The 7,175-nt window shown below is 45.9% G+C and overlaps 1 long non-coding RNA gene across 1 annotated transcript; it reads left to right on the forward strand.

Annotated features, from left to right (window-relative positions):
- The first annotated feature begins 791 nt into the window (after window positions 1–791).
- LOC122241034 lies at window positions 792–2,495 on the forward strand. The gene is made up of 3 exons (XR_006220956.1): window positions 792–1,124; window positions 1,224–1,280; window positions 2,012–2,495. It is a non-coding gene; the product is annotated as an uncharacterized LOC122241034 (long non-coding RNA).
- The last annotated feature ends 4,680 nt before the right edge of the window (window positions 2,496–7,175 follow it).

Consider the following 7,175-nt stretch of genomic DNA (forward strand, 5'->3'; position numbering starts at 1 on the left):
ATTGGGTCTTTCACCTCTGTGATGGTTTTTTAATTTCAAGAAACCCTCTTTACTCTTTAAATGCTCCTTTTCTTAGAGCATCCTGTTCTCACTCTGTTCATACTGTATCTTCTCTGAGTCCTCTGAGGATGCTGATGGCTCTTTTGATGTTCTTTGCTCTTTGGCTATTCAAATATGCAACCAAAAGGCAGACTGGTAGCTCTGAATGCCCATAGGAGGCTTGTCAACCATGGTCTTCACTTTGAGAAGCTCCAACTGTGCTGCTGCTTTAGGAAAATCCCTGACATCGATACCTTCGTGTCTCTTCTCTTGGTCGGTACACTTCCTGCTTGGAGGAGTCCAGTCTGTCCCGCCCAGAGGATGTCCGTCTGGCTGTCAGCCTTCTGGGGGCTCCGGCAGGGAAGAAAGCCGAAAGCCTCGTAGCCATTGTGTCAACTTGCATTTACCTTCCCTGTTTTCAGCCAAACATCCGCACAGGCAGCTTGTTCTGGTACCTTCTGTTTTGTTGTTTCCATGAAAACAAACAACTCTAGTCCAATTTGGGGGGGGGGGGGGGCGCGAGAGAGCCAACAAAAAGGCTCTGTGGAGACTGCAGAGGGCATATTGGAGTCCTGATTTCTTTGTTTTAATATTTATTTTATTTTATATTTTGAGAGAGAGCACATGTGCAAGCAGGGGAGGAGCAGAGGGAGAGAGAGAGAGAATCTCGAACAGCCTCCACACTCAGTGTGTCAGTGCAGAGCTCCACGCTGGGCTCATCTCACAACCCTGAGCCCATGACCTGAGCCAAAATCAAGAGTCAGACACTTAACCAACTGAGCCACCCAGGCGTCCTTGGAGTCCTAATTTCTTAAACAGCCTAGTACCCAATCCTCTCCGGCTTTTAGCTTCCCTTTTTCATCCACTTTTATAGATTCCTGATATGTCCCAATCCTGAGACTTTGAAAGGTCTGTAGTGTAAGTCAGATCACTTGTTGATTTTCTCCTCTGCCAGCTTAGGAGTTCTAGAAGCTTGTGACATCAGCAGCCATTGTCCATCCGCTCTGCAGATCCTAACTTTGGCTATTGTTTTTTCTGCCCTCTGGTCTTGAGGAATTCTGCATAACTCAGACAAGGAAAAACAGGTTCTCTCTCATTTTTGTAGGAATTTAGGAGGGAGTGGAGGTTGAAAATGTGTGTCCAATCTGGTATCTTTAATGAATGGTCTTCATTTATTCTTTCAGACGAACTCGAGAACGAATTTGTTTTGCTAAAAATTGATGCACGCACCCCCACCAAAGGTCAGACCCTTTGTTTTATTCATTGCTTCGACTTTTGTTTATCAATTAATTTCTAGTTTCATATTTATTATTTTCTTTTCCTTCTTTTTGATTTGTTTTGTGGTATTTTTTAAATTTATTTTTTAAATGTTTATTTTTGAGAGAGAGGAAGAGAGAGAGAGAGACAGAATGAAAGCGGGGGAGGGGCAGAGAGGGAGGGAGAAGCAGGCTCCAGGCTCTGAGCTGTCAGCACAGAGCCGGATGCAGGGCTCGAGCTCACAAACCGTGAGGTCATGACCTGAGCTGAAGTCGGACACTTCATGATGGAGCCACACAGACGTGCCCTGTGCTATTTTTATTATGTACTTGAATTGAATGCTTTGTCTCTTCCCAAATAACAGAAGCACTGAATCCTACATTTTCTTCGGTGCGCGACCGTGGCCAAATCCCACAGCAGTTAAGAGCTAATATTCCCGTTGTCCTCTGATTTCAACGTTTTTTTTTAATTTATTTTTGGGACAGAGAGAGACCGAGCATGAACGGGAGAGGGGCAGAGAGAGAGAGAGACACAGAATCGGAAACAGGCTCCAGGCTCCGAGCCATCAGCCCAGAGCCTGACGCCGGGCTCGAACTCACGGACCGCGAGATGGTGACCTGGCTGAAGTCGGACGCTTAACCGACTGCGCCACCCAGGCGCCCCTCCTCTGATTTTAAGGAGCTTGTAATTTCAATGTTGGTTTTCTTTCCGACAGGTGTTACTTAGAAGAGCCTTAACTTTCCCAACGGGATGAAATTTTGTTACCGTTTTATTTATTAGTGTTTCACTTTGCTTCACTGAACATGAGAGAATAGAGCTATAAAAGTTCGCCGAGAGCATTTTCATAGTGGGCCTCTCCTCTTTGAAAAAATAATTCTTGCCTTAAACTTCACAACTGCCTTATGAAAACTCTTCAGGCTTAACTCTAAAGTCTGTGCAGGCAGAATGGAGATCATGTTTTTAAAAACATTCGCAGGCTTTCTCTTTTTTTGCCTTTTCCCACACGCACGTGAGCCCAAGGTGTCCGTCTGCCACCAAGAGATGTCGGAGAGTGAGACTTAGGAAGATTCCCTTGTTAGAGAAGAAATGCAACCGCGAACAAAGACTTTTCAGTTGCTGACATTTAAATGGCATTTCGCAAGAAGACAATAGGCAAAAATGCTTGAAAGTCTGTCAAAAACAAAGGCCCGTCTAAACTCCTTTGCTTCCCCTGAATATATCAAATGCTAGGCCCGGACCACAAAGGAGTAATTCTCCCGCAGTTCATCGAAAATAGTTTTGTCCGCCAGAAGGGATTGCTGGTGGGTGTTAAACAGAGGAAGTGAAAGGGGAGTTTGTCTGTCTGTCCTGGTCCTGGAGGACAGTTGGAAGAGCAAGACGAAGAGGCTGAAGAGGCCAAAGAGGCGGGGGAGGGGGGAGGTGGGGGGGTGGGGGGAAGTGGTGGGGGAGGTGGGAGGTGGGGGTGGGGGATGGGAAGTGAGGGGGTGGGGGATGGGAGGGGGGGGTGGGGGATGGGAGATGGGGGGGTGGGGGAGTGGGGGTGGGGGGATGGGAGGGGAGTGGGGGGGTGGGGGGCTTGAGGTGGGAGGTAGGGTGGGAGGGCAGGGAAGAGACCTGCCAACATGGTGATATGGTGATGGGGCCTCTCTTGCCCCGGGGCTGGGGTAGGGGGGAGGCAGGGGAGGAGTGGGAGGTGCAGGGAGGGCCACGTGCTCACAGGACAGGAGGATCTACCTCTGCGGCCTTCACCTTGGTCCCCACACGCAGGGGTGCGGGGTGCGGAGCCAGCCCCAGAAGGTTGCGGGGTGGATTGCTGAGCTCGAGCTGCAGCGGACGAGGGCCTGCCCGCCGCCTGCTCTGGAACCCGCGCGAAACGCTTCCCCAGAGATTTGCCAACGTGGCTCTTCACTGCTCTTGGCATTTGGCGCTGCGGGCGAGCGTTCGCCTGGGACTCTGATTCTCTTTCCTTCGCAGGCAAACTATATTTTGCGTCTCTTTTGGAAAATGCTTTTTTTTAGCCTTAGAAGTCGAATCCGTGTTTTTCAATTTGTTTCCGCTTTCTCAATGGTCCCGCCAACATTGGCGAGGCATTTTGAGTAAAAAATTCACATGATTCTTTTTTGTTGTTGTTTAAATTTATTTTTTAATGTTTCTTCTTGAGAGACAGAGAGACCGAGCACGAGCGGGGGAGGGGCAGAGAGCGAGGGAGACGCAGAATCCGAAGCAGCCTCCAGGCCCTGAGCTGTCAGCACAGAGCCCGACGTGGGGCTTGAACCATGAGATCGTGAACTGAGCCGAAGTTGGACACTTAACCGCTGGAGCCAGCCAGGCGCCCCCAAAATCCACATAATTGTTAAAAGTGGGGAAATGTTCTCTAGGTACCTGTTTTTTTTGTTTTTTTTTTTTTTTCTTATTCTCCATCGGCTGGCTGGTTTCCTAACCCTCCTATGCACAAATATGAGGTCCCTTTGGTCTACTCTGTATGTCTCTTCTTTTAGAAATTCTCTTCCGTGGTCTTTTTGCTTTGCACCCTGGAATGCTTATTTACCCTTCTAAATCATTATTTCCATTTTGGGGAATGTTTTCCCCACCAGTGCTTCTAATAAGTTAAAATTTTTTTGACAGTTATGGTTTATTTCGAAGAAGTCTTTCTTATTTTTTATAAATAGTCCTTTCTAATGACAAGATTGATTTATTGCTGCCATATCCCTGAAATGTTTAAATCTTGTTAAACTGTCTTCTACTGGGGCCGCTGGGTGGCTCAGTCGGGTAAGCGTCTGACTTCAGCTCAGGTCATGATCTCACTGTGAGTGAGTTCAAGTCCTGCATTGGGTTCTCTGCTGTCAGCACGGAGCCTGCTTCAGATCCTCTGTCCCCCACTCTCTCTCTCTCTCTCTGTGCACCTCCCCTGCTCGCTCACTCTCCTTCTCCAAAATAAAGAATTTAAAAATAAAAAAAGACTTAAAAAATTGCCTTCTGCTTTCTGCATTCATTCTGTCTTATCGGGGCCATTTATGGACTATTAATTTGGCATCCTATTTCCAAGTGGCCAACCTGCTCGAGATATCCTGCTGTCTGCCTGTCTCCAATTTCACCTGTGATACCACAGGTTGTTTCATGAGATGCGGGCTCTGTTGGTATCCGGCCGCAGGAGGCTGTAGCTTAGGTAGAGAGGGTGTTGGGGTGATCTGATCTCTTGGGAGCTAAAAGTGACCCTCCTGAGCGGTGGAAGCCTGTGGGGGTTATTCTCTTCCCGCAGTGGCCACGGGGAATTTGCTGGGTACGGAAGCTTCCCCTGCAAGAGAACGGATGGTAAACAGGCCCGTCTCATCTGTACCCTCTCCGTTAACACCTACAGCACCGAACGCTGTTGATGGCACCCATCTCTGGTTTGGATGGTGAGAGAGTATTTTCTTTCCACATTAGGAGTCCTGGGTGAGGAGCCAGGAGAGGGAGGATGATCAAAACAACCTGTGTCTAGACTGCACTTTTGCTCACAAGTGCCTGATCGTTAACGGCTGGGGGTGGGAGGGACTGAGGCGTACCAGCTTCCGTGCAGTGCGATATTATTATGTAATCCATTCAAGGCAAACGGTAATAGTTTAGGAAGAGGAAATCCTTGTTTTCTCGTAGTAGGTAATAATAATTTCCTACCTCAAGCCCATCGGTACCAGCAAATTGTTCTGCATGTGAAAGAGGTCGGAATGTAGAATCTCCTAGAACTTTCACAAACAGGGAAAAAATGTAAAATCGCAAGGAAAGAACTTCATCTAAATGGTCATATTTCATGGAAGCACGTGTGGGCTATATTAAAAACTGTATGTTTTGTGGAATACTACTTGGCAATGAGAAAGAATGAAATCCTGCCATTTGCAACAACGTGGATGGAACTGGAAGGTATTATGCTGAGTGAAATAAGTCAGAAGGACAGATATCATATGTTTTCACTCATATGTGGATCTTGTGGGGGAAGGGAAGGGAAGGGAAAAAAATAGTTACAAACAGAGGGAGGGAGGCAAATGACAAGAGACTCTTAAATACAAAGAACAAAACTGAGGGTGGATGGGGTGGGGGGGAGAGGGGAAAATGGCTGATGGGCATTGAGGAGGGCACCTGTTGGGATGAGCACTGGGTGTTGTATGGAAGCCAATTTGACAATAAATTATATTCATAAAAGAAGAACATAAATTTAAAAAAAACTGTATGTTCTGGGGCGCCTGGGTGGCGCAGTCGGTTAAGCGTCCGACTTCAGCCAGGTCACGATCTCGCGGTCCGTGAGTTCTAGCCCCGCGTCAGGCTCTGGGCTGATGGCTCGGAGCCTGGAGCCTGTTTCCGATTCTGTGTCTCCCTCTCTCTCTGCCCCTCCCCCGTTCATGCTCTGTCTCTCTCTGTCCCAAAAATAAATAAAAAACGTTGAAAAAAAAATTAAAAAAAAAAACACACAAAAAAACCTGTATGTTCTAGTTAAAGACCTGACATTACCTGGCTTCAAGACTCACTATATATAAAGCTATAATAATCAAAATAGCATGCTATTGGTGAAAGAATGGACAAGTGGATCAATGGACAGAATAGAGAGCCCACGAATAGACTCACACAAGCATAGTCAATTGATTTTTTACAAAGGAGCAAAGGCAATTCAATGGAAAAAAGATAATCTTTTCCATAAATATTTAGTGGCAGAATTGGATGTCCTCATGCCCCCCCCCCAAAAAAAATGTGAATCTCAACACAGACCTTGCACTTTTCACAACAATTAACTCAAATGGATCATATACCTAATAATGCAACTTGAAACTATAAAACATCTGGAGTGTAACACAGGGGGGAGATCTACGTGACCTCAGGTTTGGCAACGAACTTTTAGATTCAACACCAAAAGCCTGATCCATGAGAGAAAAAGCTGGTAAGATGGACTTCACCAAAATTTAAACTTTTGCTCTGCAAACATGGTCAACACATGGTTCAAAGGATGAAAAGACAAGCCACACACTGGGAGAAAATATTTGCACAACACGTATCTAATAAAGAACTTCTGAAAACATGCAAAAAACTCTAAAAACTCAGCAATACGAAAACAATCCACTTTTTGAAATGGGCAAGATATCTGCGCAGACACCTCTCCACAGGAGATATACAGGTGGCAGATAAGCACGTAAAAAGACGCCCCTCATCATGTGTCACTAGGGAATTGCAAATGAAAATTAACGATGAGATACCACCACCCGCCTTTCGGAAGGACTAAAATCCAGAAACTAACAGTAACAAATGTCTGCGAGGATGTGGAGGAACAAGGACTCTCACTGCTGGCAGGAACGCCAAATGGTACAGCTGCTTTGGAAGACAGTTTGACAGATTCTTACTGAAGCTTACCATAGTCTTAAGATACGATGCAGAAATCATCGGTATTCACCCAAAAGAGTTGAAAGCTTAGGTCCACGCAAAACCTGCATACGAATGTTTATGGCAGCTTTCTCCATAGTTGTGAAAAGCTGGAGGCAACCAAGCTGTCCTTTGCTAGGTGAATGGATAAACCAAGTGAGGTACACCCCTACAATGGAATATTATTCAGTGATGAAAATAAATTCGTTATCAAGTCATGAAAGGACTTAAACGGAGGAAACTTAAATACATATTGCCAAACGAATAAAGCCAGTCACAAAGGGCTACGTGCTATATAGAATTCCAACTATGTGACCTTTTTTTGGAAAAGGTAAATCTGTAGAGAGTAAAATGCTCAGTGGCTATCAGAAGTTTGAGGGAAGCAGGAGACATGAATAAATGGAAGCTAGAGGACTTATTTTTATTTCTTTTTTATGTTTATTCATTTTTGAAAGACAGAGAGAGAGCACAAGCAGGAGTGGGGCAGAGAGAGAGGG

This window comes from Panthera tigris, chromosome C1 (assembly GCF_018350195.1).
Source record: "Panthera tigris isolate Pti1 chromosome C1, P.tigris_Pti1_mat1.1, whole genome shotgun sequence".
Taxonomy (NCBI): domain Eukaryota; kingdom Metazoa; phylum Chordata; class Mammalia; order Carnivora; family Felidae; genus Panthera; species Panthera tigris.